Below are 10,792 nucleotides of genomic sequence, written 5' to 3' on the forward strand. Positions count from 1 at the left end.
AACGAATATATTAAAGGAGCTGGCAAGTGCACAATTATCAGTAGTGGTAATGATAGAACGAATGTATCAAAGGGGCTGGCAGTGCACAATTATCAGTAGTGGTAATGATAGAACGAATGTATCAAAAGGGCTGGCAGTGCACAATTATCAGTAGTGGTAATGATAGAACAATTGTATCAAAGGGGCTGGCAGTGCACAATTATCAGTAGTGGTAATGATAGAACGAATGTAGCAAAAGGGCTGGCAAGTGCACAATTATCAGTAGTGGTAATAATAGAACGAATGTAGCAAAAGGGCTGGCAGTGCACAATTATCAGTAGTGGTAATGATAGAACGAATGTATCAAAAGGGCTGGCAAGTGCACAATTATCAGTAGTGGTAATGATAGAACGAATGTAGCAAAAGGGCTGGCAAGTGCACAATTATCAGTAGTGGTAATGATAGAACGAATGTAGCAAAAGGGCTGGCAAGTGCACAATTATCAGTAGTGGTAATGATGGAACGAATGTAGCAAAAGGGCTGGCAAGTGCACAATTATCAGTAGTGGTAATGATAGAACGAATGTAGCAAAGGGGCTGGCAAGTGCACAATTATCAGTAGTGGTAATGATAGAACGAATGTAGCAAAAGGGCTGGAAAGTGCACAATTATCAGTAGTGGTAATGATAGAACGAATGTATCAAAGGGGCTGGCAGTGCACACTTATCAGTAGTGGTAATGATAGAACGAATGTAGCAAAAGGGCTGGCAGTGCACAATTATCAGTAGTGGTAATGATAGAACGAATGTATCAAAAGGGGCTGGCAGTGCACAATTATCAGTAGTAGTAATGATAAAACGAATGTATCAAAGGGGCTGACAGTGCACAATTATCAGTAGTGGTAATGATAGAACGAATGTATCAAAAGGGCTGGCAGTGCACAATTATCAGTAGTGGTAATGATAGAACGAATGTAGCAAAAGGGCTGGCAGTGCACAATTATCAGTAGTGGTAATGATAGAACGAATGTATCAAAAGGGCTGGCAGTGCACAATTATCAGTAGTGGTAATGATAGAACGAATGTACCAAAGGGGCTGGCAGTGCACAATTATCAGTAGTGGTAATGATAGAACGAATGTAGCAAAAGGGCTGGCAGTGCACAATTATCAGTAGTGGTAATGATAGAACGAATGTATCAAAAGGGGCTGGCAGTGCACAATTATCAGTAGTAGTAATGATAAAACGAATGTATCAAAGGGGCTGACAGTGCACAATTATCAGTAGTGGTAATGATAGAACGAATGTATCAAAAGGGCTGGCAAGTGCACAATTATCAGTAGTGGTAATGATAGAACGAATATATTAAAGGAGCTGGCAAGTGCACAATTATCAGTAGTGGTAATGATAGAACGAATGTATCAAAGGGGCTGGCAGTGCACAATTATCAGTAGTGGTAATGATAGAACGAATGTATCAAAAGGGCTGGCAGTGCACAATTATCAGTAGTGGTAATGATAGAACAATTGTATCAAAGGGGCTGGCAGTGCACAATTATCAGTAGTGGTAATGATAGAACGAATGTAGCAAAAGGGCTGGCAAGTGCACAATTATCAGTAGTGGTAATAATAGAACGAATGTAGCAAAAGGGCTGGCAGTGCACAATTATCAGTAGTGGTAATGATAGAACGAATGTATCAAAAGGGCTGGCAAGTGCACAATTATCAGTAGTGGTAATGATAGAACGAATGTAGCAAAAGGGCTGGCAAGTGCACAATTATCAGTAGTGGTAATGATAGAACGAATGTAGCAAAAGGGCTGGCAAGTGCACAATTATCAGTAGTGGTAATGATAGAACGAATGTAGCAAAAGGGCTGGCAAGTGCACAATTATCAGTAGTGGTAATGATAGAACGAATGTAGCAAAGGGGCTGGCAAGTGCACAATTATCAGTAGTGGTAATGATAGAACGAATGTAGCAAAAGGGCTGGAAAGTGCACAATTATCAGTAGTGGTAATGATAGAACGAATGTATCAAAGGGGCTGGCAGTGCACACTTATCAGTAGTGGTAATGATAGAACGAATGTAGCAAAAGGGCTGGCAGTGCACAATTATCAGTAGTGGTAATGATAGAACGAATGTATCAAAAGGGGCTGGCAGTGCACAATTATCAGTAGTAGTAATGATAAAACGAATGTATCAAAGGGGCTGACAGTGCACAATTATCAGTAGTGGTAATGATAGAACGAATGTATCAAAAGGGCTGGCAGTGCACAATTATCAGTAGTGGTAATGATAGAACGAATGTATCAAAAGGGCTGGCAGTGCACAATTATCAGTAGTGGTAATGATAGAACGAATGTATCAAAGGGGCTGGCAGTGCACAATTATCAGTAGTGGTAATGATAGAACGAATGTAGCAAAAGGGCTGGCAAGTGCACAATTATCAGTAGTGGTAATAATAGAACGAATGTAGCAAAAGGGCTGGCAGTGCACAATTATCAGTAGTGGTAATGATAGAACGAATGTATCAAAAGGGCTGGCAAGTGCACAATTATCAGTAGTGGTAATGATAGAACGAATGTAGCAAAAGGGCTGGCAAGTGCACAATTATCAGTAGTGGTAATGATAGAACGAATGTAGCAAAAGGGCTGGCAAGTGCACAATTATCAGTAGTGGTAATGATAGAACGAATGTAGCAAAGGGGCTGGCAAGTGCACAATTATCAGTAGTGGTAATGATAGAACGAATGTAGCAAAAGGGCTGGCAAGTGCACAATTATCAGTAGTGGTAATGATAGAACGAATGTAGCAAAAGGGCTGGCAAGTGCACAATTATCAGTAGTGGTAATGATAGAACGAATGTATCAAAGGGGCTGGCAGTGCACAATTATCAGTAGTGGTAATGATAGAACGAATGTATCAAAGGGGCTGGCAGTGCACAATTATCAGTAGTGGTAATGATAGAACGAAGGTATCAAAAGGGCTGGCAAGTGCACAATTATCAGTAGTGGTAATGATAGAACGAATGTATCAAAAGGGCTGACAAGTGCACAATTATCAGTAGTGGTAATGATAGAACGAATGTAGCAAAAGGGCTGGCAAGTGCACAATTATCAGTAGTGGTAATGATAGAACGAATGTATCAAAAGGGCTGGCAGTGCACAATTATCAGTAGTGGTAATGATAGAACGAATGTAGCAAAGGGGCTGGCAAGTGCACAATTATCAGTAGTGGTAATGATAGAACGAATGTATCAAAAGGGCTGGCAGTGCACAATTATCAGTAGTGGTAATGATAGAACGAATGTAGCAAAGGGGCTGGCAAGTGCACAATTATCAGTAGTGGTAATGATAGAACGAATGTATCAAAAGGGCTGGCAAGTGCACAATTGTCAGTAGTGGTAATGATAGAACGAATGTATCAAAAGGGCTGGCAGTGCACAATTATCAGTAGTGGTAATGATAGAACGAATGTAGCAAAGGGGCTGGCAGGTGCACAATTATCAGTAGTGGTAATGATAGAACGAATGTATCAAAGGGCTGGCAGTGCACAATTATCAGTAGTGGTAATGATAGAACGAATGTAGCAAAAGGGCTGGAAAGTGCACAATTATCAGTAGTGGTAATGATAGAACGAATGTATCAAAGGGGCTGGCAGTGCACAATTATCAGTAGTGGTAATGATAGAACGAATGTAGCAAAAGGGCTGGCAGTGCACAATTATCAGTAGTGGTAATGATAGAACGAATGTATCAAAAGGGGCTGGCAGTGCACAATTATCAGTAGTAGTAATGATAAAACGAATGTATCAAAGGGGCTGACAGTGCACAATTATCAGTAGTGGTAATGATAGAACGAATGTATCAAAAGGGCTGGCAAGTGCACAATTATCAGTAGTGGTAATGATAGAACGAATATATTAAAGGAGCTGGCAAGTGCACAATTATCAGTAGTGGTAATGATAGAACGAATGTATCAAAGGGGCTGGCAGTGCACAATTATCAGTAGTGGTAATGATAGAACGAATGTATCAAAAGGGCTGGCAGTGCACAATTATCAGTAGTGGTAATGATAGAACAATTGTATCAAAGGGGCTGGCAGTGCACAATTATCAGTAGTGGTAATGATAGAACGAATGTAGCAAAAGGGCTGGCAAGTGCACAATTATCAGTAGTGGTAATAATAGAACGAATGTAGCAAAAGGGCTGGCAGTGCACAATTATCAGTAGTGGTAATGATAGAACGAATGTATCAAAAGGGCTGGCAAGTGCACAATTATCAGTAGTGGTAATGATAGAACGAATGTAGCAAAAGGGCTGGCAAGTGCACAATTATCAGTAGTGGTAATGATAGAACGAATGTAGCAAAAGGGCTGGCAAGTGCACAATTATCAGTAGTGGTAATGATGGAACGAATGTAGCAAAAGGGCTGGCAAGTGCACAATTATCAGTAGTGGTAATGATAGAACGAATGTAGCAAAGGGGCTGGCAAGTGCACAATTATCAGTAGTGGTAATGATAGAACGAATGTAGCAAAAGGGCTGGAAAGTGCACAATTATCAGTAGTGGTAATGATAGAACGAATGTATCAAAGGGGCTGGCAGTGCACACTTATCAGTAGTGGTAATGATAGAACGAATGTAGCAAAAGGGCTGGCAGTGCACAATTATCAGTAGTGGTAATGATAGAACGAATGTATCAAAAGGGGCTGGCAGTGCACAATTATCAGTAGTAGTAATGATAAAACGAATGTATCAAAGGGGCTGACAGTGCACAATTATCAGTAGTGGTAATGATAGAACGAATGTATCAAAAGGGCTGGCAGTGCACAATTATCAGTAGTGGTAATGATAGAACGAATGTAGCAAAAGGGCTGGCAGTGCACAATTATCAGTAGTGGTAATGATAGAACGAATGTATCAAAAGGGCTGGCAGTGCACAATTATCAGTAGTGGTAATGATAGAACGAATGTACCAAAGGGGCTGGCAGTGCACAATTATCAGTAGTGGTAATGATAGAACGAATGTAGCAAAAGGGCTGGCAGTGCACAATTATCAGTAGTGGTAATGATAGAACGAATGTATCAAAAGGGGCTGGCAGTGCACAATTATCAGTAGTAGTAATGATAAAACGAATGTATCAAAGGGGCTGACAGTGCACAATTATCAGTAGTGGTAATGATAGAACGAATGTATCAAAAGGGCTGGCAAGTGCACAATTATCAGTAGTGGTAATGATAGAACGAATATATTAAAGGAGCTGGCAAGTGCACAATTATCAGTAGTGGTAATGATAGAACGAATGTATCAAAGGGGCTGGCAGTGCACAATTATCAGTAGTGGTAATGATAGAACGAATGTATCAAAAGGGCTGGCAGTGCACAATTATCAGTAGTGGTAATGATAGAACAATTGTATCAAAGGGGCTGGCAGTGCACAATTATCAGTAGTGGTAATGATAGAACGAATGTAGCAAAAGGGCTGGCAAGTGCACAATTATCAGTAGTGGTAATAATAGAACGAATGTAGCAAAAGGGCTGGCAGTGCACAATTATCAGTAGTGGTAATGATAGAACGAATGTATCAAAAGGGCTGGCAAGTGCACAATTATCAGTAGTGGTAATGATAGAACGAATGTAGCAAAAGGGCTGGCAAGTGCACAATTATCAGTAGTGGTAATGATAGAACGAATGTAGCAAAAGGGCTGGCAAGTGCACAATTATCAGTAGTGGTAATGATAGAACGAATGTAGCAAAAGGGCTGGCAAGTGCACAATTATCAGTAGTGGTAATGATAGAACGAATGTAGCAAAGGGGCTGGCAAGTGCACAATTATCAGTAGTGGTAATGATAGAACGAATGTAGCAAAAGGGCTGGAAAGTGCACAATTATCAGTAGTGGTAATGATAGAACGAATGTATCAAAGGGGCTGGCAGTGCACACTTATCAGTAGTGGTAATGATAGAACGAATGTAGCAAAAGGGCTGGCAGTGCACAATTATCAGTAGTGGTAATGATAGAACGAATGTATCAAAAGGGGCTGGCAGTGCACAATTATCAGTAGTAGTAATGATAAAACGAATGTATCAAAGGGGCTGACAGTGCACAATTATCAGTAGTGGTAATGATAGAACGAATGTATCAAAAGGGCTGGCAGTGCACAATTATCAGTAGTGGTAATGATAGAACGAATGTATCAAAAGGGCTGGCAGTGCACAATTATCAGTAGTGGTAATGATAGAACGAATGTATCAAAGGGGCTGGCAGTGCACAATTATCAGTAGTGGTAATGATAGAACGAATGTAGCAAAAGGGCTGGCAAGTGCACAATTATCAGTAGTGGTAATAATAGAACGAATGTAGCAAAAGGGCTGGCAGTGCACAATTATCAGTAGTGGTAATGATAGAACGAATGTATCAAAAGGGCTGGCAAGTGCACAATTATCAGTAGTGGTAATGATAGAACGAATGTAGCAAAAGGGCTGGCAAGTGCACAATTATCAGTAGTGGTAATGATAGAACGAATGTAGCAAAAGGGCTGGCAAGTGCACAATTATCAGTAGTGGTAATGATAGAACGAATGTAGCAAAGGGGCTGGCAAGTGCACAATTATCAGTAGTGGTAATGATAGAACGAATGTAGCAAAAGGGCTGGCAAGTGCACAATTATCAGTAGTGGTAATGATAGAACGAATGTAGCAAAAGGGCTGGCAAGTGCACAATTATCAGTAGTGGTAATGATAGAACGAATGTATCAAAGGGGCTGGCAGTGCACAATTATCAGTAGTGGTAATGATAGAACGAATGTATCAAAGGGGCTGGCAGTGCACAATTATCAGTAGTGGTAATGATAGAACGAAGGTATCAAAAGGGCTGGCAAGTGCACAATTATCAGTAGTGGTAATGATAGAACGAATGTATCAAAAGGGCTGACAAGTGCACAATTATCAGTAGTGGTAATGATAGAACGAATGTAGCAAAAGGGCTGGCAAGTGCACAATTATCAGTAGTGGTAATGATAGAACGAATGTATCAAAAGGGCTGGCAGTGCACAATTATCAGTAGTGGTAATGATAGAACGAATGTAGCAAAGGGGCTGGCAAGTGCACAATTATCAGTAGTGGTAATGATAGAACGAATGTATCAAAAGGGCTGGCAAGTGCACAATTATCAGTAGTGGTAATGATAGAACGAATGTATCAAAAGGGCTGGCAGTGCACAATTATCAGTAGTGGTAATGATAGAACGAATGTAGCAAAGGGGCTGGCAAGTGCACAATTATCAGTAGTGGTAATGATAGAACGAATGTATCAAAAGGGCTGGCAAGTGCACAATTATCAGTAGTGGTAATGATAGAACGAATGTATCAAAGGGGCTGGCAGTGCACAATTATCAGTAGTGGTAATGATAGAACGAATGTATCAAAGGGGCTGGCAGTGCACAATTATCAGTAGTGGTAATGATAGAACGAATGTATCAAAAGGGCTGGCAAGTGCACAATTATCAGTAGTGGTAATGATAGAACGAATGTAGCAAAAGGGCTGGCAGTGCACAATTATCAGTAGTGGTAATGATAGAACGAATGTAGCAAAAGGGGCTGGCAGTGCACAATTATCAGTAGTAGTAATGATAGAACGAATGTATCAAAGGGGCTGGCAGTGCACAATTATCAGTAGTGGTAATGACAGAACGCATGTATCAAAAGGGCTGGCAAGTGCACAATTATCAGTAGTGGTAATGATAGAACGAATATATTAAAGGACCTGGCAGTGCACAATTATCAGTAGTGGTAATGATAGAACGAATGTATCAAAAGGGCTGGCAGTGCACAATTATCAGTAGTGGTAATGATAGAACGAATGTACCAAAGGGGCTGGCAGTGCACAATTATCAGTAGTGGTAATGATAGAACGAATGTAGCAAAAGGGCTGGCAAGTGCACAATTATCAGTAGTGGTAATGATAGAACGAATGTATCAAAGGGGCTGGCAGTGCACAATTATCAGTAGTGGTAATGATAGAACGAATGTATCAAAAGGGCTGGGAAGCGCAGCCCCCCCCTCTTTTTACCGACTTTTTTCTCAGTCATTGGCTAAAAATTACCCGTTTCCCTTCGATTTCCTTACTTTAAGAAACATCAGTATTGCTTGAACCTGGAAGCAACTTTTATGCAAAAACAATCTGAGATTGTTGTTTGGGGTGAGCCAAGGCTAGCTCCGTCTTGAAGACTGTACTTTGACCTATAATTGTTAACATTAAATACATTGTGACCGTGGATTTTGTTCTCAAATGATATGGCTAAAATTACCCGTTTTCCTTCGATTTCCTTACTTTAAGAAAGATCAGTTTTGCTGGATCCTTGGAGCAATTTTCATGCAAATAATTATTATCTGTATTTTCTGTATTTAAAGATATTTTTTTCAGAAACTGGTAAGCTCAAAAAACATATAAAGCAAGATTATAAAACACAAGATATTTTTTTTTTATCGAGGATCTTGAATTTCAATATTGTTGAAAGCTGAACAGACATGTATATAACATCAAACAGGGACTTTCTATACTAGTCTAGTATATACTTAGTATAGAAAGTCCCTGCTACAACGAATGGGAGTATTTACCTACTAAGGCATTGACCATAATGTTCTCGTACGATCGGGAAACTTAAAAAAGGATCCAACAGCTGATTCAGACGGTAACGAATTTCCGATATCTTAAAAGATTCACAATACAAAAGGAACTTCCTCTGCTTAAATAATTGAGCCCCATAATAAATGTGAATAGCTAAGTTTTTATTCAAAATTATCGAAAGCAAAGTTTCATATGTGTTCTCATACGAATACTGACCCCCTCAATACTGAATAACAGACGGACGGCCACACGAACACATAAAAATAAAACAAATACTGAAACGGTTTACTTTCGATCAAAAATCCGAAAAATGACAGACATATCACGTATCATGATAACACTGTTAAAACTGTTAACTTGTGTTGTTTATAATATAAATTCAAGTTCTTCGTGTTCATATTGTCAATATTTATTTTTTTTTTACTTTAAAAAAAAATGTTGGTGTAGAAAATTCAGGGGAGGCACCTCCCCTGCCTCATAGGTAGTTACGGCCCTGACAATTATCAGTAGTGGTAATGATAGAACGAATGTAGCAAAAGGGCTGGCAAGTGCACAATTATCAGTAGTGGTAATGATAGAACGAATGTATCAAAGGGGCTGGCAGTGCACAATTATCAGTAGTGGTAATGACAGAACGAATGTAGCAAAGGAGCTGGCAGTGCACAATTTTTCAGTAGTGGTAATGATAGAACGAATGTATCAAAAGGGCTGGCAGTGCACAATTATCAGTAGTGGTAAAGATAGAACGAATGTATCAAAGGGGCTGGCAGTGCACAATTATCAGTAGTGGTAATGATAGAACGAATGTAGCAAAAGGGCTGACAAGTGCACAATTATCAGTAGTGGTAATGATAGAACGAATGTATCAAAGGGGCTGGCAGTGCACAATTATCAGTAGTGGTAATGATAGAACGAATGTATCAAAAGGGCTGGCAGTGCACAATTATCAGTAGTGGTAATGATAGAACGAATGTATCTAAAGGGCTGGCAGTGCACAATTATCAGTAGTGGTAATGATAGAACGAATGTATCAAAAGGGCTGGCAGTGCACAATTATCAGTAGTGGTAATGATAGAACGAATGTATCAAAAGGGCTGGCAGTGCACAAATATCAGTAGTGGTAATGATAGAACGAATGTATCAAAAGGGCTGGCAGTGCACAATTATCAGTAGTGGTAATGATAGAACGAATGTATCAAAGGGGCTGGCAGTGCACAATTATCAGTAGTGGTAATGATAGAACGAATGTATCAAAAGGGCTGGCAAGTGCACAATTATCAGTAGTGGTAATGATAGAACGAATGTAGCAAAAGGGCTGGCAGTGCACAATTATCAGTAGTGGTAATGATAGAACGAATGTAGCAAAAGGGGCTGGCAGTGCACAATTATCAGTAGTAGTAATGATAGAACGAATGTATCAAAGGGGCTGGCAGTGCACAATTATCAGTAGTGGTAATGACAGAACGCATGTATCAAAAGGGCTGGCAAGTGCACAATTATCAGTAGTGGTAATGATAGAACGAATATATTAAAGGAGCTGGCAGTGCACAATTATCAGTAGTGGTAATGATAGAACGAATGTATCAAAAGGGCTGGCAGTGCACAATTATCAGTAGTGGTAATGATAGAACGAATGTACCAAAGGGGCTGGCAGTGCACAATTATCAGTAGTGGTAATGATAGAACGAATGTAGCAAAAGGGCTGGCAAGTGCACAATTATCAGTAGTGGTAATGATAGAACGAATGTATCAAAGGGGCTGGCAGTGCACAATTATCAGTAGTGGTAATGATAGAACGAATGTATCAAAAGGGCTGGCAAGTGCACAATTATCAGTAGTGGTAAAGCGTGTTATAAATGGTGAACCCTAAGGGCTTGCAGTGTACATGCAGATCATATACCAGTAGAGCGAATAATAAAGTGAATGTATCATAATGGCTGGTAGTGCACAAATATCAGGACTGTTAGAGTTAAAATGTCATTTTTCCGGCTCCATTGATTTTTACAAAATGCAAAATTGTTTAAAATACTAATGTTATGTTGCAAAGAAAGTGGCATGATCTCCGATCATGCAAGCTCTCCCATTGCAAGGCTAAATAAAACCATAGAAACATCTAAACTGGTCCGCCGTTCTATCGATAGCTTCGCGATAAGTGAATACAACAGGGATCCAGTTTAGGAAACATCAAACA

Source organism: Mytilus galloprovincialis, chromosome 5 (genome assembly GCF_965363235.1).
Source record: "Mytilus galloprovincialis chromosome 5, xbMytGall1.hap1.1, whole genome shotgun sequence".
NCBI lineage: Eukaryota > Metazoa > Mollusca > Bivalvia > Mytilida > Mytilidae > Mytilus > Mytilus galloprovincialis.